Source organism: Nicotiana tomentosiformis, chromosome 7, assembly GCF_000390325.3.
Source record: "Nicotiana tomentosiformis chromosome 7, ASM39032v3, whole genome shotgun sequence".
Classification (NCBI taxonomy): Eukaryota; Viridiplantae; Streptophyta; class Magnoliopsida; order Solanales; family Solanaceae; genus Nicotiana; species Nicotiana tomentosiformis.
In genome coordinates, this window is record NC_090818.1 from 89,080,907 (window position 1) to 89,106,320 (window position 25,414).

Sequence of the window (25,414 nt, forward strand, 5' to 3'; positions counted from 1 at the left end):
GAGTTCAACCATACAAAAATCATCCAATTCCAACCACAATCGACCCTCAAACCATCAAATCTCACTCTCCAATGACATAGTCCAAAAACCTCCAAATCCCACCTTGAATTCTCATAAATTAGGTGTAATAATCAATGGGTAATCAATATTTATCATAAAAAATGATCAAACTTTACTTACTTCTTCAATTAGGATGAAAAGCACTCCAAAATCGCCTTAGACTGAGCTCCACAAATCCAAAATGAGGAAAATGACCAAACCCTCATTTTTAACATCTATCGAGCGATTCTCGCATCTGTGGCTCACAAAATCGCACTTGCGATACCGCTTTTGCAGTCAAAACCATGCTTCTTCGAACTCAACTTAAATCCTGACCTACCGCTTCTGCAGTTAGGTCCCCGTATTTTCGCACCCGCTCCTGCAATAAATATTCCGCACCTACGGTCCCTGAACCCTCAGCCACATCTTTCTTCTGCGGATCCTTCCTCGCAGAAGCGCCTCCGCTTATGCGGAACATGCACATATCTGCAAACTCCCATGATCCCATCTAAGTCCGCATTTGCGGACCTTCACGCGCATCTATGCATCCGCATTTGCGGCTCCCCATCTAAATCTATGATCCCTGCCTTGCCCAGCCATCCTCTGATTCTGTATTCAAGCTACCGCTTTTGCGGCCTCGCACGTGCAACCAATCCATCGCAGGTGCGAATGCAGCAAGTATCAGAAATTTCAGCAATCTCTCTAAGTCCAAACATGATCTGCCAACCATCTGAATCACACCTGAGGCCCCCGGGACCCCATCCAAACATATCAACAAGTCCTAAAATGCAATACGAACTTACTCGAAGCCTTAAAGCACATCAAACAACATCAAAACCACGAGTCGCACCCTAATTCAAGCCTAATGAAACTAATGAACTTCCAACTTCAAAAACGCATGCTGATCCATATCAAATCAACTCCGAATGATCTCAAATTTTACACACTAGTCCCAAATGACACAACAGACCTATTCTAACTCCTGGAACCAAAAACTAATCCTGATATCAACAAACTCAACTCTCGGATAAACCTTTCAACCTTCCAAACCTTTAACTTTCCAACTTTCGCCAAAAAATATCAAATCAACCTACAGACCTCCAAATCAACATCCGGAACATACGCCTAAGTCCAAGCCTATTCTAATGAACTTCCAACTTCTAAAACACATGCTGATCCATATCAAATCAACTCCGAATGATCTCAAATTTTACACACTAGTCCCAAATGACACAACGGACCTATTCTAACTCTTGGAACCAAAAACTAATCTTGATATCAACAAAGTCAACTCTCGGACAAACCTTTCAACCTTCCAAACCTTCAACTTTCCAACTTTCGCCAAAAAATATCAAATCAACCTACAGACCTCCAAATCAACATCCGGACATACGCCTAAGTCCAAAATCACCATACAAAGCTACTGGAACCATAAAAAATTCATTCTGAAGTCTTCTATACAAAAGTCAAACACCAGTCACCCCATTCAACTTAAGCTTCCAACCTTGGGACTAAGTGTCCCAATTCACTCCAAAACTTCCCCAAAACCAGGCCTACCATCCAGACGAGTCACATAACCACAAATGAACATATAAGAGGAAATACATAGGGGAACTAGGCTACAATACATAAAAAGACATACCGGGTCATTACACTCTTCTTTCTTAACCGCCATGGTATCACACAACTATCTAGCTGAATCACCTCATAAGCTCATGTAGCACTAGTCATCATACCTTCCAAATCATCTACTGATTGCATACTCATACTTGTTAGAGTCGTACTAACTTTATCAAGTGATCCGAACTATAATCATAGTACATACATTCCACTATGTAGAAGGAAAATTCTTCATAGAAGCATCATAAGAATCATACAACCTCAAACCTTCTCGTAGGAGATAACTTACCTGCTAGCCTCAAATTGACATCCTTCTATGACCCTACCTTGGCCATAACCATTATGCAATCAATTAATCTTCCCTAGTATACACTCATCTACAAGATATAAGAATTTACTTTATTCCACAAATGCACAATGAAAGATCCATCAACACACTAACAACTCAAGACTGCATTGCACATCCAGATAATAATCACCATCCATATTCCCATTGCATCTCAACAAAATCCTCCTCTTGACATCCAAACTATATATGCATAGTCCTCAATCACATGATACTAATTACACAACTATCTTGCTACTCACTGAGCCATCTATCCCATTCCTAGGGACATTACCAGACATAAGAGCCCAAAGGCACATACTCACACAACTGAATTTGCCGAGTCCAAGTTGCGGTCTAAAGCTGGCCTCAAGTCCCCCTGACTGGCCTACCTTCACAATATAAAAACATATCTTGCACCCGATCCACGATATCATAGTCGTCGGTGCACAACTGATATCGAGTGCTCATATCACATACGAGTGAATGGAAAGAAATCAAAGATACATGCTTCAAGCTAAATCAAGGCCTCACGATAAAGAAAGAAATAAGGTGAAGTTTACTAGATTCCCTGTAGCCTCTCGAATATAAGTATGAACCTCATCATACCGATCCGCAAGAATCTGCTAGACACATGCATATGACTCATAGAACCTATGAACCTACAACTCTGATACATACTTGTCACGACCCAAAATCCCACCAAGTCATCATGGAACCTATTCCAACCTTCTAGGTAAGCCAAAAAACATATAACATAATTCGAATATAAGATCATCAATAATTAACAATTAAGATGGATGAATTCCATACATATCCCAAGGATTGGTGGTACAAGTCATAAACGACTAAGATTAAGAATACAACTCTGGTACAAAGAATGAATACTAAATATGTTTAAATTTACATAAACAGAATTACAAGTCCTAAACTACCATGAACAAGTGGTAGTTTGAATCTGGATCACAACTACAACTTTAATTCTAACCTTCGTCATCCATAGCAGCTCAGCTGCAAGATCTGCAAGCAATGTGCATAAGTGTAGTATGAGTATAACCAACCCCATGTACTCAGTAAGTATCAAGAGTAACCTTGTTAAAGTAGTGACGAGATTTTCAAGTCATATGATGCTCACTTTACTTAACCTGTGTAGCTCAATAGCATATACATGTACACAACACAATACTAAAATATAAGTATGAAGTACAGGTAAGACCATCGGTGCCTATAGAGATGATATGCCCTAGTATTATAAACTACTATAGCTCAGCATATAGAGGAGATATGCACAAGTATCGTAACCCATCTACAATCCGCATATAAAGAGGATATGTATTTAAACACCAAATAACCCGTCAACAATTGCATATATAGAAGTTATGCATGAAATATCAAATAATCCGTCAACCGTTGCATATAGAGAAGATATGCATGAAATATTAGATAATCCATCAATCATTGCATACAGAGAAGATATTGATAAAATATCAAATAATCCGTTAACCATTGCATATATAGAAGATATGCACGCATAAACAAGTCAAATTACATGGATTAACATATAGATAAGATATGTACGGTGAATAATCTCATCAAGTAAAACAACATATAGAGAAGATATGCATAAAAGTAATGTATACATTCCGAAGCTATCATATAGAGAATATATGCAGTAAAAACATGTATATATACAAGGAGTTTGCAAATGGAGAAGAGATGAAAAATCCAACCACTAATCAATTTTCCAAAATCCATGTTAGCCAGAAACTCGTCGGTTTCTCACAACTTGTGTGTACACCATCAAGAGAGAAACATGAGAGGGTGACCCTAGGTGGATAAATCCTTATCCACATAATGCATGAACAATTGACGTGCCATAACTGCATGGATAACCAACATGCCATAATCATAATAACCGCACGAACAACTCACATGTCATAATAACTCATCCCGAACAGACCATCACGTGTTGTCAATCCAGTCCATCACAAAGAAAGCATATACAAGAACACATGTATACGAACAATGGATATCAGATCACGTACTCATAGACTGAGGAAAATAACATGCTAAGGTGTATGCATGTGTGAAGTGTACGACTACAACTCAGATTAAGCGGGTAAATGATACAATAAAAAGTTTCATTTTCAAATAGGAAATCACCACCTACACATGATCACTAGCATGATTCAAGAGGTTCACATAGTCATACAACAATATGAGGCATGTCACAAGAGTAACAAGTATGGATGTGTGTTCATAACATACATTTGACTACATCTAAATCAAGTATATCAATAATCTCGAGAATAGCTCATCATGCTCAAAACAAGGTATCATTAACCTTAACTTTTAACTCTAGCATGGCTCATTATGTTCATGTAGTCATTCAATTGAGTAAACCATTGAACAAGTAGAACACACAACCAAACAAGACATAAAGTAATACAACATCTACCCTCGAGTATGAACAACCATGGTACATGCATATACCCTCATCATCTCACATATACATCACTCCCGCATGTAGCAACCAATATCATTTATTAGGAAAAGTTCTCTCAAACCAAAGCTAGGCAAGACACTTACCTCATATGGGCTAGTCTTCAACCTCAAATCGCGTCGAAACCTTGATCTTTCCATCCAATTACGCAAATCCAAGCCAAACATCATCCAAGGAAGTCAAGCAATGCTATAGGAATCGATCCCAATCCATAAAGCTTCGACTTCGAAGAATTCTCTAAAGTCAACAAATGTCAACCCGGACCCGCGTGCCCGAAATTCAAAACCAATCTAATAATTCGATAACCCATAACTTGTCGAGTCCAAATATATAATTAGTTCCAAAATAGAATCCAAATCGGTACTCGAATCCCCAAAATATACTCTCTTAAAGTGTAAGCAAACCCCCCAAATTTCCCTTTAAAATTTCATGTTTAAAGTGTGTAAATCCATGGAAAATCAAGATATATAATCAAATCCAAGTGAAAATTACTTACCCACAAAGTAGTAATGAAAATCACCTCCAAAATTGCCTTTATCGAGCTCCAAAATTCAAAATAATGAAATATGAGCAAACCCTCGATATATAATAAACTACCAGGAATTTCTGCTGCAGTGGACAATAATGTTGCTTCTGCGATGTTGCATTTGCAAACCAACAATCACATTTGTGATTTCCACTAAAATAGTCACTGATCGCATCTGCGGAGCACCTGGCCAAACAAGCGCTTTTGCGCTTAGCACCTTGCATGTGCGATGTCGCACCTGTGCACCTTCATTTGCATGTGTGATGCACTAGAACTTGCTGTGCCCTCTACTATCAAAATGATTCGAAACTATCCTGAAACACAACGGGCCTCCCGAGACCCATTCAAACATACCAAGAAATCCAAATACTATATATATATATATATATATATATATATATATATATATATATATATATATATATATATATATAGCGCATAAATTTGTTTTTTTTACTTTTTTTTTTGAAATGGAAATACCTAACTAACATAAATAATAAGAACTTCCCCCTTGACAATGGTATATGTTATATATGTAAATCCTATATTACTTATCCAAAGGCTTGAAGCACCACAAATAACATCAAAAACAAGAATCAAAGATAAAATTATTTTCTTAACTTTCAAACATTCCAACTTGGCCAAACGCGTCCGAATCACACTTAAACATTATGGATCGTAATCAAACTTTGCACATAAGTTCTAATCAACTAAATGAACCTATCTGAAGTTTCAAACTACAATAGGAGTCCGATAACAACACTAGTCAAACTTATGAACTGTCTAAGTCTTCAAATTGCCAACTTGCGACAAATAGAGCCAAAACCTTATAGGAATATCCAAATTTAAATTTGAACATACACCCATGTAATGACCCGATCGGTCATTTTAAGCTCTAGTATGTAGTTCAGTGGTTTGTCACCTTGAGTAGCTTCACTTTATGTATTATGACTTGCATGTGTAGTTGGTTTTGATTTATAAGAAGTTCAGAGTTGATTTGGAAGAATGATTCTCAATTCGGAAGCTTTAGGTTGGAAGAGTTGACCAATGTTTTGCTTTTGAGTAAATAGGGAATTGATATTTGAAGGTTCCTATAGGTTCGTAAGGTAATTTCTAACTTGGACATATGTTCGGGTTGAGTATCGGGTGGCCCGGGAGCGATTCGACGCTTGTTGCCAAAAATTTGCATTTTTAAGGTTTTTGAATTTGCTAAGTTTGACTTGGAGTGGACTTTTGTGTTATCGGACTTTGGGTGGTGGTCCGGGACCTTGGATAGGTTAATTTAGTTAATTGGAACTTATGTGTGAAGTTTGGTCCTGATCCAGTATGTCTAACTGTGATTCAGACACATACGACAAAGTTTGAAGGTTTGAAGGTTAAGATTCATGGTTTTGATATTATTTGTGGATTTCCGAGCCTTTGGATAAGTTTGGATAAGGTATGAGAAATTGTTGGTATGATTGGACGGGGTCCCGGGTGCCTCAGGTATGTTTTGGGATGGTTTCAGACTAATTCCCTTTGATTTGCAGTTGCTGGTTCCTAATGTCAGGGGTATGCATCACGATTGCATAGGAGGTATCGTGTTCACGAAGGGTTCTGTAGAGCTGGAGATGACTTTGTTCTTCATGATCGTGGAAAGGTATCGCAATCACATTTTGTGGTCAGGTTGTCCTTCGCGTTCGTGTACTGCGGTCACGAACGTGATGTGGTAGTTGGGCCAGCCTGGGTTAGAAGGTTCTCTATGCGATCGCGTAAACACTGTCATGATCACAGAAGATGAATTGCTGAGGCTGGAAAGATTGGCCTTCGCGTTCGCGGAGCAGGGCTTACATTCGCGTAGGCTTGGCAGGCTGAGTGTCGCGATCGTAAGGGGGACCTCACAATCGCGTAGCAGGATTTCTGGGCGAGGCTGGTTTGGCCTTCGTGATCACGAGGGTGCTTCCATGATCATGAAGAGGGACGAGTGGGCAGTGTATAAGTTAGCAAATTGGGAATTTTCTCATTTCATCTCACTTCTTTCTTTTGGAGCCGATTTTGGGGTGATTTTGGAAGGTCATTTTCACAATCTATCACAAGGTAAGTATTTCCTACTCATTGTTACCTAAATACATGGATTATGTAAGGATTTAAACATGGAAATTGGTAAAAATTATAGGAGTTTGGAAGAAAACCTAAAAATAGTATTTTTGAGTTTTGACTACGAAATTGAGCATAAAATTTGGAATAAATTACTTTCTCCGTTTCAATTTAGATGATATAGTTTGACTTGGCACAAAGTTTAAGAAAGAAAGTAGGCTTTTGAAATATGTTGTCCTAAAAGCTTAAGGGGAAAAATCTTTGTGGGGAAATGACATTTGTGTGGCTATAAAAGCTTCTCATTAAGGATAAAATTGGTTTAAATAAAAAGTTTTGTTTTCAAATATAGAAATGTGTCATTCTTTTTGGAACGGATTAATATGGAAAGTGTATCATTTAATTTGAAATGGAGGGAGTATATATTTAATCTCCTGGTGCTATGGGTAATATTTATTTTCAAGAAGTTTTAGAATATGGTCGCGTAGGCACGCGGGTTGACTTTGTTGACCTTTTGTGTGGAGTTGAGAATTGTTTGTGATTGTTAAATTACAAGTTTTGAGTATGTTTTGATTGGTTTGCACATTCTTTGGCTAGTTTTGGATTGTTTGGCATTTGGTTTGAGGTGTTAGAGAGGCGTTGGAGCCGATTATTAGATTTCGGAGCAAGGTAAGTCTCCTGTCTAACCTTGTAAGAGGGAATTTACCATGCAGGTACTATATTTGTTACGTGCTATGTGTTATGGGAGCTACAAGTGTATGAGGTGACGAGCTTCTATGCGTATTCTAGATTCTTGATTATGTCTGGGTAGACATAGACTCACATCATGCTTTGATTTTACTACTTGAGTTATTTTTCCCCGTTTAAATGCTTTAATTTATGTTTTGCTTGAGATTAGACTTGAATAGAGTATTGAACCTTGCTATTCTAGAAACTTGACATGCTACTTGATGAGTCACAGAAATTACACTTTCTCTTATGAATTTCTCCCGCGTTGTACATATTTGTCCAAAAGTTTCTTGACTTCATAAATCACACATTTATTCGCGAGTTGGGCTGATGACTCATCAAAAGTTTCATCATTTTCATGGGATTGGGTTGAACGCCTCAGCAGTACTACTATGGGATCGTAATACTACCGTTCGCCTCGGTAGTATTACGAGATACATCTATGGATCAGGCCATATGACCTTGGCGGTATTATGGGATCGGGCCGTACAACCACGACGGGATATTGTACAAACTCTCTTGTGGGATCGAGTTGTTTGCCTCGATAGAATCGTGCGTAATATTCGATAGAGAGTCAACATACATATGAGTCTTTCTGACTTGAGATTTGACATTGCATTTGATATTGGTTATATTTATTTCCTTCGAGGCAGTTTATGGTATTTGACTATTTCATAATTATTTCTACGTTGAGGATCATGTTGATTATATTTATTTTATTTTGTTGCTACTTGTTGAATTTCATACATGTCTACTTTTATTGTACTTAATTATTGAACCACTAGTAAGTGTCGATATCGACCCCCTGTCACTACTTCTAGAGGTTAGACTAGATACTTACTAGGTACGCGTTGATTTACATACTCATACTACACTTCTGCACTAATTGTGCAGGTATTGAGATAGGTACATGCAATGATCATCTATGCGTGTAGGTGCAACTGCTGAGGAGACTTTTTGGTAAGCTACATTCCATGTTACGACCCGCAGGACACAGAGACCTCGTCCTAATCATTACTATATTATGTCTGTTACCTATTCCTGGTAGATGTTGTAGTAGTATCGTATATTCTTGTATATGCTCATGCACTTGTGACACCGGGTTTTGAGGATTTAAATTCTTGTTCTTGGTTGTATTCTGTTATGATATCCGGATTTATATTTTGATCACGTTCGAACATTTAAAATAATATTAGCATTTTATTATAAAAATAAATGATTTCGGTTATTTATTTCAGTATTTGTTTTGAGATTCAGTTTGAACTATCTATCGGTGTGTTGATTAATTGTTGGCTTGCCTAATGATAGTGTTTGGTGCCATCACAGCCTATGGTGTGAATTATGTCGTGACAGCTTGGTATCAGAACACTGGGTTCACTTAGGTCTCACGAGTCATAAGAAAGTCTAGTAGAGTTTTAGGGATCGATATGGAGACGTCTGTACTTATCTTCAAGAGGATACAAGACTATTAGAAGAACTTACCTTCTTGATTCCTTATCTTGCAACTTGATTTCGATTGAAGCTTTTGTCTTCAGTTCCTTCCTAATCATTCGTACGCAATCGCGAATATTCGATATCAGTTAGGCATCGATGAGTTGTGGTGATGCTACAGATATGGTGCATGATGTTTTCTCTGTGTTATGAGGGCAAACTACTATCTTCTCCTTATGGAGGGCATTTTGTCATTTTAGCTCAGTGTTCGTGTTGCCAAAGGGTTCAGGGCTATACATGATATATTGTGATATTTCTCATGTTGTTAGTCACGCAGTGTTGGTGTACTGGTAGGGTGTTTACTTATGTGTTGCGTCACTTAATGATTTAGGAGGAGTATTATTCGATTTGTAATTGGAAGTTCGGTATTTAATTCCAGTGCAGAGAGGCATTTGGGTTATGGATGTTCAGGCTTTGGCTGACGGAGTTGCGAGATTAGATATTCGAACTTGGTGGAGTTATTACTTGTGTTGTTATGAAGTCGTCCTTGTTTGAGTGAACTAAGGCTCGTCAGTATGGTGGTCTTCATTTGCTTGTCCTTGGGGATACAGTGTTGTGAAGTGATGCTTAAGGAGCGATTATTGGAGATAACAGTGTGTTGCAACTTCAGGGTTGAATTGGTAATTCCAGTGTTGATGCTTGGAGGGATATGATCCTTAAGGAGGCTTAGAGTTGATGTAATTCTATTTGTTCGGGTGCTACAGAGATGGATCGTGATTTGGGGCGGTATTATTGGTGGCGGAGGATGGAAAAATAATTGTTGGATATGTCTAGCGGTTGTTGAATTGTTAGCAGGTAAAGTATGAGCGGCAGAGATCGAGTGGTTTGCTTGGGAATATGGTTATACTGGAGTGGAAGTGGGAGCGTATCATTACGGATTTTGTAGTAGGGTATCCACAGGTTTTGAGGAAGCTTGGTGTGGTTTGGGTTATTATGGACAAATGTAAGTATATGCATTTCATTTGGGATGGTGGCTTCCATACATAAAAAGTTTGAATGTGGCAAAAGAGTTGTTTGGAATGCAGAGGGAATGTGAATGCTTGATTATAATTTTGGGATACAATATAGCTTCGAGTTTTAAACATATTGCTGGACTTTCAGTTGATATTGAGGGAATGAACGGATCCTTAAGGCTAGTGGTCGGGGGTGGACTCAGGAGGATAAAAAGATTTCATAGTGGATATACCCATTGCGGGGTCATTGGAGGATGCATATATGAGGTTACACAGGTGGGCTATCTCATGTGAGAAGGTTAGGCATTATATGATTTCTTATGAGGTTTATATGAAGAGTTTTACCATCTATCCAACAGGAGGTATGTACTATGATGTGGGTCTGGATCGATTGAAAAAGATGGCGCGACTGTCATGAGATGGAATGTTCATTTGGAGCTGATAATTCGAGATGTGTTATGATTAGTGCAATAAGAACTTATGAGAAATTTAGCTGAGTAACAGTGTTAGATCATGGTAACAAAGGAGGAGAAGTCTTTTTGGGTTCTTGGTTTATGTGATTATGGCTCAAAGCCAAGTGAGGGAGCTTACCATCGGTGATTGGGTCACATGGTCATGTGTTTTTATAGTTTTTGGATTCTGATACATAAGTGAATTAGTTATGACTTGAGGAGGATGACATAAGGGGTAACTCGATCAATGAATTTGATAGATGTGCGTTACATTTCGCCTTATTGATTTATGGAGGTTGTAGGATGACTCAGATTTGGTATTCCTTGTGGATGTGATGTGTAGGGGAAAGAATTCATTCGGTTGCTTCTTTTGGATTATTCATGTGCTAACAGAGCACTAGCCATTTGAATTGGTTGGCTATGTATTTGGGACTAGCTTAGAGTGGGCGACTTTCAACAATGGTTCTAGTTGTTCAACATTTAAAATTTGGTGCCTAAGGATTTTCGGGTACGTTGTGTGGCTAAGGACTGAGAATTACAATGTATTATAAAAGAGACTTGGTTGTTTTATTCGTTATGCGGGCTGGATAGTTCTGTACTTAGGTTTCCTTTCCTTATTGGCCATATTCGAGTTGTGGCTTGTTTTGTGCATGGATCGCGTCATATGAGATTTTAGATGGTATTTGATGTGGCTTGTTATCTAAGCAGCTTGTACAGGGTGAGACGAGGTTATTGTACTTGGAATCAGTACAATCAAATTTGTATAATGTATGTTTGGAGGAAGTATGTCGCTAATCAGTTCAAAATGCGATAATGGTTCTTGTCGAGTGGAAGAACTCCATGATTTGTTAGTTTGACGGGTGGTTATGAGTCTCTACACATCGCTTTCATCGTTGTAGTATTGCGAGGTTTGGAACAGGATTTTTATGTGTCATGAGGTATATTACCGGTGCCAGGTTTGGTAATGGGCATCTATCGTGGTTGGAAGATATTGCTTTGGACATATGAGCTATGCGGTACATTGTGTGGTTACAACTTGGGTGTATAATTATGCTTTGGTAAATGATGTTGAGGTTGATAAAGTGTATGTATGCAAGAATCGGATCTTATAGGAAATTTTGAATGTTGGAATTTGGTTCTAAGGCTTGTGGGCTAAGGTCGCAGGAAAGATCTGCAGTCAGTATTGTGCTAATGTGCTTATATGGATTGAGATGGCATAGGTATGTGCCTGATGAGTTATACAATGATTAGACGGCTTGGAGACGACTCTTGGCACTTTCGAGGACGAATGTATGTTTAAGTGGGGGAGAATGTAACGACTGACTGGTCGTTTTGAGCTCTACCATATCTTTCGGCGGTTTGGGAACTTGAGTTACTTCACTTTATGCATTATTACTTGCATGTGTAGTTATTTGTGATATTCAATAAGTTCGGAGTTGATTTGGAAGAATAATTCTCAATTCGGAAGCTTTATGTTGGAAGAATTGACCAAGGTTTGACTTTTGAGTAAATGGTCTCGGAATCGAGATTTGAAGGCTCCTACAGGTTCATAAGGTGATTACGGACTTGGGCATATATTCGAGTTGAATATCGGGTGGTCCGGGAGCAATTCAGCGCTTATTGTCCGAAGTTTGCATTTTTAAGGTTTTTTAATTTGCTAAATTTTACTTGGAGTGGAATTTGGTGATATCGGAATCTGGGTGGTGTTCCGGGACCTTGGATAGGTTTATTTAGTTGATTGCAACTTATGTGTGTCATTTTGATCGTCGATTCATGGTTTTGATATTATTCGTGGCATTTCGAGCCTTTTTATAAGCTTGGATAAGGTATGGGGACTTGTTAGTATGATTGGACGGGGTCCTAGGGACCTCAGGTGTGTTTCAGGATGGTTTCAGACCAATTCCCTTTGATTTGCAGTTGCTGGTTCCTGGTGTCAGGGCTATGCATCACGATCGCATAGGAGGTATCGCGATCGCGAAGGGTTGTGTGGAGCTAGAGAAGACTTTGTTCTTCGCAATTGTGTAAAGGCATCACGATCGTGTTTGGTCGTCTAGTTTTCCTTTGCATTCATGTAGTAAGGGTCACGAACGCGAATTGTTAGTTCGACTGGCTTGGGTTGGAAGTTTCTCTACGCGATCGCTTAAGGACCATTGTAATCGCTGAAGACGAATTGCTAAGGCTAGAAGGATTGGCTTTCGTGTTCGCGGAGCAAGGCTCGCGTTCGCGTACGCTGGTAGGCTGAATGTCGCCATCGCGAGTGGGACCTCGCGTTCGCGAAGAGGGATTTCTAGGCGAGGCTAGTTTGGTGTTCGCGAGCGTGAGTGTGCTTCCGCAATAGCGAAAAGGGGCGACTGGGCAGTGTATAAGTTAGCAAACTTGGAATTCACTCATTTCATCTCACTTCTCTCTTTTGGAGCCGATTTTAGGGCGATTTTGGAGGGTCATTTTCGTTATCTATCACAAGGTAAGTGATTCCTAGTTATTGTGAGCTAAATACATGGGTTGTGTATGGATTTAAACATTGAAATTGTTAGAAATTGTGGGATTTTGGAAGAAAACCTAGAAATAGTATTTTTGAGTTTTGACTACGAAATTGGGCATGGAATTTGGAACTAATTATATATTTGAGCTTGTGGTCTATGGGTAATAGTTACCTCCGACAACTTTGTTACATTTTTATGTGGAGTTGAGAATTGTTCTAATTGTTAAATTACGAATTTCTGAGTACGTTTTGGATCGTTTGGCATTTGGTTTGAGGTTTTAGAGAGGCGTTGGAGGTGATTATAGGATTTCGGAGCAAAGTATGTCTCATGTCTAACCTTGTAAGAGGGAATTTACCCCATATGTGCTATATTTGTTACGTGCTATGTGTTATAGGACCTACGCATGTATGGGGTGACGAGTGTCCGTGCGTATGCTAGATTCTTGATTATGTCCGGGTAGACATAGACTCATAACATGCTTTGATTGTACTACTTTAGTTATTCTTTCCCGTTTAAATGCTTTAATTTATATTTTGCCTGAGATTAGACTTGCATAGAGTATCGAACCTTGCTATTCTAGAAACTTGACGCGCTACTTAACATGCCACAAAAATTACACTTTCTCTTACGAATTTCTCCCGCATTGTACATATTTGTCCAAAGGTTTCTTGAGTTCATAACTTGCACATATATTCACGAGTTGGGCTGATGGCCCATCAAGAGTTTCATCATTATTATGGGATCGGGTTGAACGCCTCAGCAATTCTATCATGGGATTGGGCGGAACACCTCAGTAGTTCCATTATGGGATCGGGCCTTTCGCATTGGTAGTATTATGAGATGCATCTATAGATCGGGCCATATGAACACGGCGGAATATTGTACAATCTCTCTTATGGAATCAGGCCATTTGCTTTAGCAGAATCGTGAGTAATTGTAATGGTCGTTTTGTGTATTTGAGCCTTGTTTCCCCTTTTGAAGCTTCCCGTATGTGTAATTGTGGTTATGTGACTTACGGGGAGGTTTGGTTTGGTTTCGGGGAGATTTTGGATTGATTTGGAACAATTGGTTTTTAGTTTGAAAGATTAGGTTGGGAATGTTGACCAAGGTTTGCCTTTTGTGCAAATTTTGGTACCATTCCGAGTTGGCTTGGTAGGAATCGGACGCTTGGTTGTGATTTTAGCGATTCTTAAGCTTCATTGTGAATTGTATGTGTTTTGGTATTCGATTAGTGGTTCTAGTTGTTATTTTTGTGTTTTGAACTCGCGAGCGAGTTCGTATAATATTTTTATACTTGTGTGAATGTTTGGTGTGGAGCTCCGGGGGCTCGGGTAAGTTTCAGACATTTTTCAGAGTGATTCAGACTATTTCAGATTTTGCTAGTTCTTTGCAGGTGCTGCAGGTCTCACAAATGCGAAATCCTATTCGCATTTGCGGACTACTGGATCGTATTTGCGATGGGGCATCTGGGCAGGGATGAACACATTTGCGATCAAGGGGTCGCTTTTGTGAAGGGACTTTCTTCACATTTGCGAAGTCTGTGTCGCTTTTGCGACATTCCTAGGCTCAGCAGGCATCACATTAGCGATCATTTGGTAACATTTGCAAGGGGTCGCATTTGCGACTTTTACAGCTGAACGAAAGGGTGGAAATTCAGGACTTAGTCTCATTTTATCACATTTGGAGCCCTAGACTCGGTGGGAGGCAATTTTAGAATGGGATTTGGATACAAAGCGATTGGGTAAGTGATTTTAACTCAAGTTTGATAATATAACATGATTATTTATGAATTTTAACATCCAATCCATGATATATGAAGAGAAATTTGGGGGTTTTTGACTATGCTTTGAACATTGAAAGTTTGATATTTGAGAGTCGAATGGACTCGGATTGTAAAACCAAACACATATATGGACTCGTGGGGTTATGGGTAGTCGAAATTTACCCCTCGACTCGGGTGTTGACCGGGAGGGCCCGAGTTTGACTTTTGTTGACTTTTGGAAAATTGTATAAAGATCTTAACTTTATTAATTAAAATTAGTTTCTCTTGCATTGTTTGATATTATTAAGTTATTTTTGTCTAGATTTGAGCCGTACAGAGGTAAATTTTAAAGGAAAAGCATTTTTAGAGTATTGATTGGGGCTAATTGAGGTAAGTATGTTGCCTAACTTTGTGTGGGGGAATTAATCCTTAGGAGTTGGTCTAATTTGCATTATTTGTGCTATGTGAAATGACGTGTACATAAGGCAACGAGTGTGTACATGGGCGTATATGTTGTAATTGACCGGATTAAGCCTTAGCTATTAAAATGCCTTGAATTGGGGTTTTTTGTTATATGAAACATGATTTATTGTTGTTCACTTCCCACATTCTTATAGGTGGTGAGATGCGCATGCTGCAACATAAGGGTGGTGTTATTGATGCGTATGCGGCGAGATAAGGGGGCTTATGTGCGTGTAGCTATATAAGGGGAAATATTTCATCGTGAAGCTCATGTGGAGAAATAAGGGTGGCTGGTTGATGATGTATCATGATACATTTGGGGTGTTCCATTGTTATTGTTCTTGTGTTGGAACGAGGATTGATGATTTGGCCACATACTTGTTTTCTTTAATGTTTCTGCCGTGTATTTCCATGAGTTATTGGTTAAAGTTGATGTTTCTTGCTCTTTGAGGTTGTTGATATCTGTTTCGTTATGCTTTCTGTTGTCAATTTCCTTTTATCATCTTGCACATGTTGTTTGACTAGTGAGTGTCATGACTTGAACCTCGTCACTACTCCATCAAGGTTAGTCTTGATACTTATTCAGTACTGACTGTGGTGTACTCATACTACACTCCTGCATATTCTTTGTGCAGATCTAGGTACCTCAGATCGTGCTGGTCATTAGAGAGTGGTGTCGAGCTATTGGAGAGTTCAAGGTATACATGCTGTTCCACTCACAGGCCTCGGAGTCACCCTCTTTAGTTTCTTTATTACTGTTTATGTATTCCAAATAGTGATGTACACTCTGAGACTTATTTTGTATTCCTTGTAGAGCTCATGACTTAGTATTATCGAGTTTTGGGATGGTGATTGTTGTATCTCTGTTCTGGCTATGTTATGGCTTTTCACAACTTTTATTTATATTTTGAAGTTGTTATATTCTATTCAATATTGTCACGTGGTAGGCTTACCTAGTCTTAGGTACTAGGTGCCATCACGACCCTCGTAGTGGGATTATAGATCATGACAAGTTGGTATCAAAGCCCTAGTTTCATAGGTTTTACGAGTCATAAGCAAGTTTAATATAGTCTTGCAGATCGGTACGGAGAAGTCTGTACTTATCTTCGAGAGGCTACAGAACTATTAGGAAATTTCACTTATTTCATTCCTTATCGTGTTGATTTATTGATTTCGGAGTTTGAGCTGTTGTCTTTCTATTCTCTCATAGATGGTGAGCACACAAGCTTCGGTTACTGATGATGCTGCCCTCAGGGCCGGTGTTGCTAGGGGCCGGGGCCGTGGCAGAGGCAGAGACAGAGGCAGAAGCTGAGGCAGGGCATGTGCTACAGCTAGAGCACCTGCCAGAGCAGCAACTGAGGAGCCACCAATAGCTCCAGTTGGGGAGCGGGCACCTAAGGCTCCTATTGCTACCCCTGGACTTCAAGAGACTTTTGTGCACTTCCTGAGCATGTTTGGTACCTTGGTTCAAGCGGTATTGTTCCCAGTTGCACCAGCTATTTCTAAGGATGGGAGAGGAGCTCAGACTCCCGCCACCCATACTCCAGAGCAGTGGGCTCATGTTTATCAGGCTCCGGGGAGGAGAAGAAGATGTTAGAGATGTTTCAGAAGTATTATCCTCCTCATTTCAGTGGTGGGCCTTCCGAGGATACACGTGGTTTCTTAGACTAGTGTCACCGTACTCTGCGTACTATGGGCATAGTGAAGTTGAGCAGGGTTGACCTTACTACTTTCTAGCTGATGGGGCCAGCATATAGATGGTGGAAGACTTATGAGGAGAGTAGGCCAGCTGGCACATCGCCACTTACTTGGTGCCAGTTCACTGATCTTTTCTTGAAGGAGTTCATTCCACAAACCCTCAGGGATGCGTTGCGCACCGAGTTTGAGCAGTTGTGCTAGGGGACTATGACCGTGTTCGAGTATGCTATGATGTTTACTGAGTTATCTCGTCATGCACCTGCTTTTGTATCCACTGTTAGAGAGAGGGTCCACAGATTTATTGAGGGAATCAGTTATGGCGTCAAATTTGGGATGGCACGGGATTTGAGACTACGACTCCATTTCATTCGGTTATGGGGATCACTAGGAGGTTGGAGCATATTATCGGCCAGGACAGAGAGGTTAAGAAGGACAAGATGCCTCGAGATTTTGGAGGGTTTAGTGGTTCCTGCTTTAAGGTTTTAGCTCATCATGGTAGAGGCTTTTTCAGTCGACCAGTTCAGTCTACCCTTCATGTTACTTGTAGTGCTCCAGCTAGTCAGGGACCTCGGAGTACTCATTCTGGACAACCATCTTGCAGTGCACCTTTTGCCTAGGGTTCCTATAACGATTATTCTAGCCATCCGGGGCAGACTCAATACCGACAGCCACGCCCGCAGAGATATTATTTCGAGTGTGGAGATACCAAGCATATGGTGAGGGATTGTCCCAGACTTTAGAGGGGTTAACCTCTACAGGGTACTCAATTTATGGTTTTTGCTCCAGTTTCTAATCCACCTGCATATCCATCTAAAGGTGGAGGATAAGTGAGCAGAGGACATCCTAGAAGGGGAGGCCAGGCCCGTTGTTATGCCTTCCCTAGTAGGAGTGATTATATTGCATTAAATTATGTCATCACAGGTATTGTTCCGGTTTGTCATAGGGATGTATCAATTTTATTCGATCTGAATTCCACTTATTCATATGTGTCATCACATTTTGCTTCATATTAGGATATGTCTCGTGATTCTTTGAGTGCTCATGTTTATGTGTCTACACCTATTGGGGATTCTATTGTGGTAGACCGTGTATATTGTTCATGTTTGGTCACTATTGGGGGCTCTGAGACTAGGGTTTACCTTCTGTTACTTAATATGGTGGATTTTGATGTGATTTTGGGCATGGATTGGTTATCACCATATCACGCTATTCCTTATTGTCACACTAAGACCGTGATGTTGGCTATGCCGGAGTTTCCGAGGTTGGAGTGGAGAGGTCCATTGGGTCATGTTCCTAGTAGGGTGATGTCTTTTCTGAAGGCACAACAGATAGTTGAGAAGGGGTGCTTAGCATACTTAGCCTTTGTTAGGGATGTTAGTACTGATACTCCTACCAGTGAGTCAGTTCTGATAGTGAGTGAGTTCCCAGATGTGTTTCTAGGAGACCTACCGGGCATGCCACCCGATAGAGATATTAATTTTGGTATTGACTTGGTGCCGGGCACTCAACCCATCTCTATTCTCCCATATCGCATGGCACCAGTGGAGTTGAAGGAACAATTTTAGGAGTTTCTTGATAAGGGTTTCATCAGACCGAGTGTCTCACCTTGGTGTTCTCCAGTTCTATTTGTGAAGAATAGAGACGGCTCTATGAGAATGTGCAGTTGAACAAGGTTACCGTCAAGAACAAGTACCCATTACTGCGTATTGATGATTTATTTGATCATCATCAGGGTGCTAGGGTATTCTCTAAGATTGACTTGAGATCGGGGTACACTTAGTTGAAGATCTTGGCTTCATATATTCCGAGGACAGATTTCAGGACTCGTTATGTTCACTATGAGTTTTTGGTGATGTCTTTTGGGCTGACCAATGCCCCAACAACTTTTATTTACTTGATAAATAGCGTATTTCAGTCGTATATAGATTCCTGAGTTATTGTGTTCATTGATGATATACTTGTGTATTCTCGCAGCCGTAAGGAGCCTGAGCAACACTTGAGGAACGTGCTCCAGACTTTGAGGGAGAAGAAGTTATATGCTAAATTCTCCAAGTGCGAGTTTTAGCTAGACTCGGTGGCATTTTTGGGTCACGTGGTGTCCAGTGAGGGGATTAAGCTGGATCCAAAGAATATTGAGGTAGTTTAGAGTTGGCTCGGGCCTTCTAGCACTACTAAGATCCGGAGTTTTCTAGGATTGGCTGGGTATTATCGCTTTGTGGAGGGTTTTTCATCCATATAATCACCTTTGACTAGATTGACTCAGAAGGGTGCCCCATTCAGGTGGTCTGACGAGTGTGAGAAGAGCTTTCAAAAGCTCAAGACTGCCTTGACTATAGATCCAGTTCTTGTTTTGCCTTCAACATCGGGTTGTTATACAGTCTACTATGATGCTTCACGGATTGGCATTGGATTTGTGTTGATGCATGAGGGTAGATTGATTGCTTATGCTTTGCCTCGCTTGAATCCCCATGATAGGAACTACCTAGTGCACTATTTGGAGTTAGCAACCATTTTTTACGCACTTAATATTTGGAGGCACTATCTTTACAACGTGTCATGTAAGGTGTTCACGGATCACATGAGTCTTCAGTACCTATTCAAACAAAAGGATCTAAAGTTGAGGCAACGAAGGTGGTTAGAGCTACTGAAGGACTAAGATAACACCATTCTTTATCATTCCGGGAAGGCCAATGTGGTGGTTGACGCTTTGAGTAGGAAGACCGAGAGCATGGGGAGTCTTGATTTTATTCCAGTTGTGGAGAGACCGTTAGCTTTGGATGTTCAGGCTTTGGCCTACAAGTTTGTGATGTTGGATGTTTCGGAGCCTAGCCGGGTTCTTGCTTGCATGGTTTCACGGTCATCTTTGTTTGAATGCATCAACGCGCGTCAGTATGATGATCCCTACTTGTTTGTCCTTAGGGATGTAGTGCAGTACAGTGGTATCAAAGAGGTTACTATTGGTGATGATGTGGTGTTGAGACTTTAAGGCTAGATGTGTGTGCCCAATGTGGATGTGTTACGGGAGGTGATTCTTGAAGAGGCTCATAGTTCGCGGTATTCCATTCATCCGGGTGCCGCGAAGATATACCATGATTTGAAGCAGCACTACTAGTGGAGAATAATGAAGCAAGATATTTTGGAGTATGTGGCTCGATGCCTGAACTGTCAGCAGGTTAAGTATGAGCACCAGAGACCGGGTGGTTTGCTTCAGAGGCTTGACATTTCAAAGTGGAAGTGGGAGCGCATCACCATGGATTTTGTGGTTAGGATACCACGGATCTTGAGGAGATTCAATGCTGTGTGGGTCATTGTGGACAGACTGACCATCTTTGCACACTTTATTCCAGTCATGACTACCTACTCTTTAGAGCAGCTAGCTCGAATTTATCGTCGTGAGATTGTTCGCCTTCATGGTGTGCCAGTGTCTATTATTTTGAATTGAGGCACACATTTCACACTGCATTTTTGGAGAGTCGTGCAATGCGAGTTGGGCTCACAGGTTGATCTGAGAACGACATTTCATCCACAGACGTACGGGCAATCCAAGCACACTATTTAGATCTTGGAGGACATGTTACAAACCTGTGTCATCAACTTTGAGGGTCAGTGGGACCAGTTTCTACTGCTAGAAGAGTTTTCCTGCAACAACAACTATCAATCGAGTATCCAGATGGCTCCGTATGAGGCCTTATATAGAAGGAAGTGTCATTCTCCGGTTGGTTGGTTTAAGCCTGAGAATGCTAGGTTATTTGGCACTGATTTGGTCTGTGATGCTTTAGAGAAGGTGAAGTTGATTCAGGAATGACTTTGTACAGTGTAGTACAGATAAAAGAGTTATGCTGATAGGAGGGCTCGTGATGTAGCATTTATGGTGGGTGAGAGGGTTGTACTCAGAGTTTCGCCCATGAATGGTGTGATGAGGTTTGGGAATAAGGTCAAGTTGAACCCTCGGTATATTGGTCCTTATGAAATTCTTGAGAGAGTTGGTGAGGTGGCCTACGAACTTGCATTGCCACCCAACTTATCGGGAGTTCACCCGGTGTTCCATATTTCCATGCTCCGGAAGTACTATGAGGATCCGTCTCATGTGTTCGATTTCAACTCGGTGTAGTTGGAGAAGGATTTGACTTATGTTGAGGAATTGATGGCTATTTTTGACAGACAGGTCCGGAAGTTGAGGTTGAAGAATATTGCATTAGTGAAGGTTCAATGGAGAGGTCAATCGGTCAAGGAGGCGACTTGGGAGACCGATCATGATATGCAGACTTGTTATCCTCGTCTTTTTGGCACTTCAGGTATGTCTCTATACTCGTTCAAGGACGAACGTTTGTTTAAGAGACAGAGAATGTAATGACCTAACCAGTCATTTTGTATATTTGAGCCTTGCTTCCCCTTTTGAAGCTTCCCGTATGTGTAATTATGGTTATGTGACTTGCGGGGATGTTTGGTTTGGTTTCAAGGAGGTTTTAGATTGATTTGGAACAACTGGTTCTTAGTTTGGAAGCTTAGGTTGGGAATGTTGACCGAGGTTTGACTTTTGTGAAAACGACCCCAAAATGGTGTTTCGATGGTCCTAATAGGTATTTATGGTGATTTTGGACTTAGGCGGATGCTCGAAATTAAACTCAGAGGTTCCTAGGATGATTTGGCTCGTTTCGCTGAAAGTTGGCAATTTGAAGGTTTAGAAATCGTCTAAGTTTGACCATGGTTTAACTTTATGGATATCGGGTTCGTATTTTGGTTTCGGGAAGTGGAATAGGTTTGTTTTTTCATGTGGAACTTGTGTGCAAAGTTTGGTGTCATTCCGAGTTGGTTTGATATGAATTGGACGCTTGGTTATGATTTTAGTGATTCTTAAGTTTCATTGTGAATTCTATGTATTTTTGTGTTCGATTTGTGGTTTCAGATGTCATTTTGGTGTTTTGAACTTGCGAGCGAGTTCGTATGATATTTTTAGATGTGTGAATGTTTGGTGTGGAACCCCGGGTCTCGGGTGAGTTTCGGATGTGTTTCAGAGTAATATAGACTATTTCAGATTTTGCTGGTTCTTTCCTAGTACTGCGAGTCTCGCAAATGCGAGATCCTATTTGCATTTGCGGACCTCGCATTTGAGAGGTGGGTATCGCATTTTCAAGGTTGGCTGGGTGCTGGGGTGTTAGCTTTTGCGGACTACTGGATCAGATTTGCGATGGGGGAACTAGGCAGGGATGACCGCATTTGCGATCAAGGGGTCACTTTTGCGAAGGGACTTTCTTCGCATTTGCGAAGTCTGTGTGGCTTTTCAACATTCCATGGGATCAACATGCATTGCATTAGCGATATTTAGGTCGCATTTGCAAGGGGTCACATTTGCGAACCCCAGATCGCATTTGCAGCTTCTGCAGCGGAACAAAAGGGTGTGATTTTGGGACTTAGTCTCATTTTATCACATTTGGAGCCCTAGACTCGGTGGGAGGCAATTTTAGGACGGGATTTTCATACAAAGCTATTGGGTAAGTGATTTTGACTCAATTTCATACAATACTTTGGTATTGTTGTTTTGGTGATGTTGTGGAGCATATGTACGTGTTGTGCAGGTTTATTATTATTGTGGGGAGTATAAGGGTGGCGAGATGCGCATGCGGCGACATAAAGGTGGTGTTATTGATGCGCATGCAGCAAGATAAGGGAGCTTATGCGCGTGTAGCTATATAAAGGGAAATATTTCATTGTGAAGCTCACGTGGCGACATAAAGGTGGCTTGTTGATTATGTATCGTGATACATTTGGGGTGTTCCATTGTTATTGTTCTTATGTTGGAACGGGGATTGATGATTTAGCCATATACTTGTTATCTTAAATGTTTTTACCGTGTATTTCCATGAGTTACTAATATCTGATTCGTTATTCTTTCTGTTGTCAGTTTTCTTTTATCATCTTGCACAGGTTATTTGACTAGTGAGAGTCATAACTTGAACCTCGTCACTATTCTACTAAGGTTAGTCTTGATTCTTACTGGGTACTAACTGTGGTGTACATATACTACGCTTCTGCACATTCTTTGTGCAGATCTAGGTACCTAAGATCGTGCTGGTCATTAGAGAGTGGTGCCAAGTTGTGGGACACTTAAAGGTATACCTGATGTTCCACTCTCAAGCCTCAGAGTCACCCGATTTTGTTGCTTTATTACTGTTTATGTATTCCAAACAATGATGTACACTTTGAGACTTATTTTGTATTCCTTGTAGAGCTTATGACTCAGTATTATCGGGTTTTGGGATGATGACTGTTGTATCTCTGTTTTGGCTATGTTATGGCTTTTCACAACTTTATTTACATTTTCAAGTTGTTATACTCTATTCAATATTGTCATGTGATAGGCTTACCCAGTCTTAGGTACTAGGTTCCATCACGCCCCTCACAGTAGGATTATGGGTCATGAAAGTAATATTCGATAGAGAGTTAGCGTACATACGAGTCCTGCTGACTTGAGATTTGAAATTGCACTTGATATGAGTTAACTTTGTTTCCTTCGAGGTAGTTTATGGTATTTTATGATTTCGTAATTATTCCTACATTGAGAATTATGCTAATTATTTTTATTCGGTTTTGTTGCTACTTGTTGCATTTCATACCTGTCTACTTTAATTATAATTGATTATTGGACCACTAATAAGTGTCGATGTCGACCCTTTGTTACTACTTTTTTGAGGCTAGACTAGATACTTACTGGGTATGCGTTGATTTACGTACTCATACTACACTTCTGCACTAATTGTACAGGTATTGAGACAGGTACATTCGGTGGTCATCTAGGCGTGTAGGCGCAACTTCTGAAGAGACTTTGTGGTGAGCTGCATTCCATGTTATGATTCGCAACACATGGAATCCCCATCATAATCATTACTATATTCTGTCTATTACCTATTCCAGGCAGATATTTTAGTAGTAATGTATATTCTAGTATATGCTCATGCATTTGTGATACCAGACTTTGGCGATTTAGATTCTTGTTCTTGGTTGTATTCTGTTATGATATCTGGATTTATATTTTGATCCGGTTCGGACATTTAAAATAATATCAGTATTTTACTATAAAAATGAATGATTTTAGTTATTTATTTTATTATTTATTTCGAGATGCATTTTGAACTATCTATCGGCGTGTTGATTTAGTTGTTGGTTTGATTAACGACAATATTGGGCGCCATCACGACCTATGGGTGGAATTGGGTCGTGAAAGCTCAAGTCCAAAATCACCATACGAACCTATTGAAACCATCAAATCCCGATTCCGAGGTGGTTTACTCAAAAGTCATACATTGGTCAACTCTTCCAAACCAACCCCCAACCTCTAGGAAAATAAGGTCAACCATACACACAAGTCATAATAAATCATATGAAGCTACTTAAAGTCTCAAATCGCCGAGCGGAATGCTAAAGCTCAAAATGATCGGTCTGGTCATTCCATTGTTTGTCTCTCCTTGATCCTTCTTCATTCAAAATAGTTGAAACAGATGTATCAAACATTGGTTATGGTGTTATTTTAAAATAAAAATATAATGGCAAAGAGAATATCAATGCATTTACAAAAAGTATGAAACCTTGTCTCTAAACACATATTTGCTAGATGGCAAGCTATTTTATCTATTTTTGATTTTTATATAGAATATATCAAAGGGAGCTCGAACTCTATTCTCGAGAATTCTTGTAGGGAAGATAAATATCTAGGAAAAAGAAGATAGAGCTTTCAGAGGCTTTAAAAATTCTTGCTTTCTCCATAGGCAGAAAAACCAAGGGTTGTCTCCAAACAACCTAAAAATAATGTTTTATCCCAATATCAAGCCATTTCAGTTATCTCCAAGAAACCCTCAAAAGATACAGCTGAATCAAGCTAGCCCAAATATCAAACTCCATCATACTATGCAATAAGCTGAGTTCCCCAGGCATATCTTCTGGAAAATACAGAACCCATTTCAATTTCTAACCAAAAGAAATGGGCAGATCTAGTTGAGAAGAAGAATCTCAACTTGCTCGGACCATATCTTCTTTCTGGACAAGTGAAGAATTCATGCAATGGCGCCAACTCATGGGATTTAAAGATACAATGACCATTCTTGGCCCTCACAAAAACAAATGAGAAATCAATATCAGTTATTTTAAAATCTTCACTATAATGTGGCAGCTCAAAGCCACACATATTCTTCACATCCTGTAGTTACTAAAAACACCATGCAAAAGCAAGTGGAGTCTTAAAGCCCCAGTATACACACTGGATGTTTCTCCAACATCTCACAAAGTACAAGCATGGTGCATTCG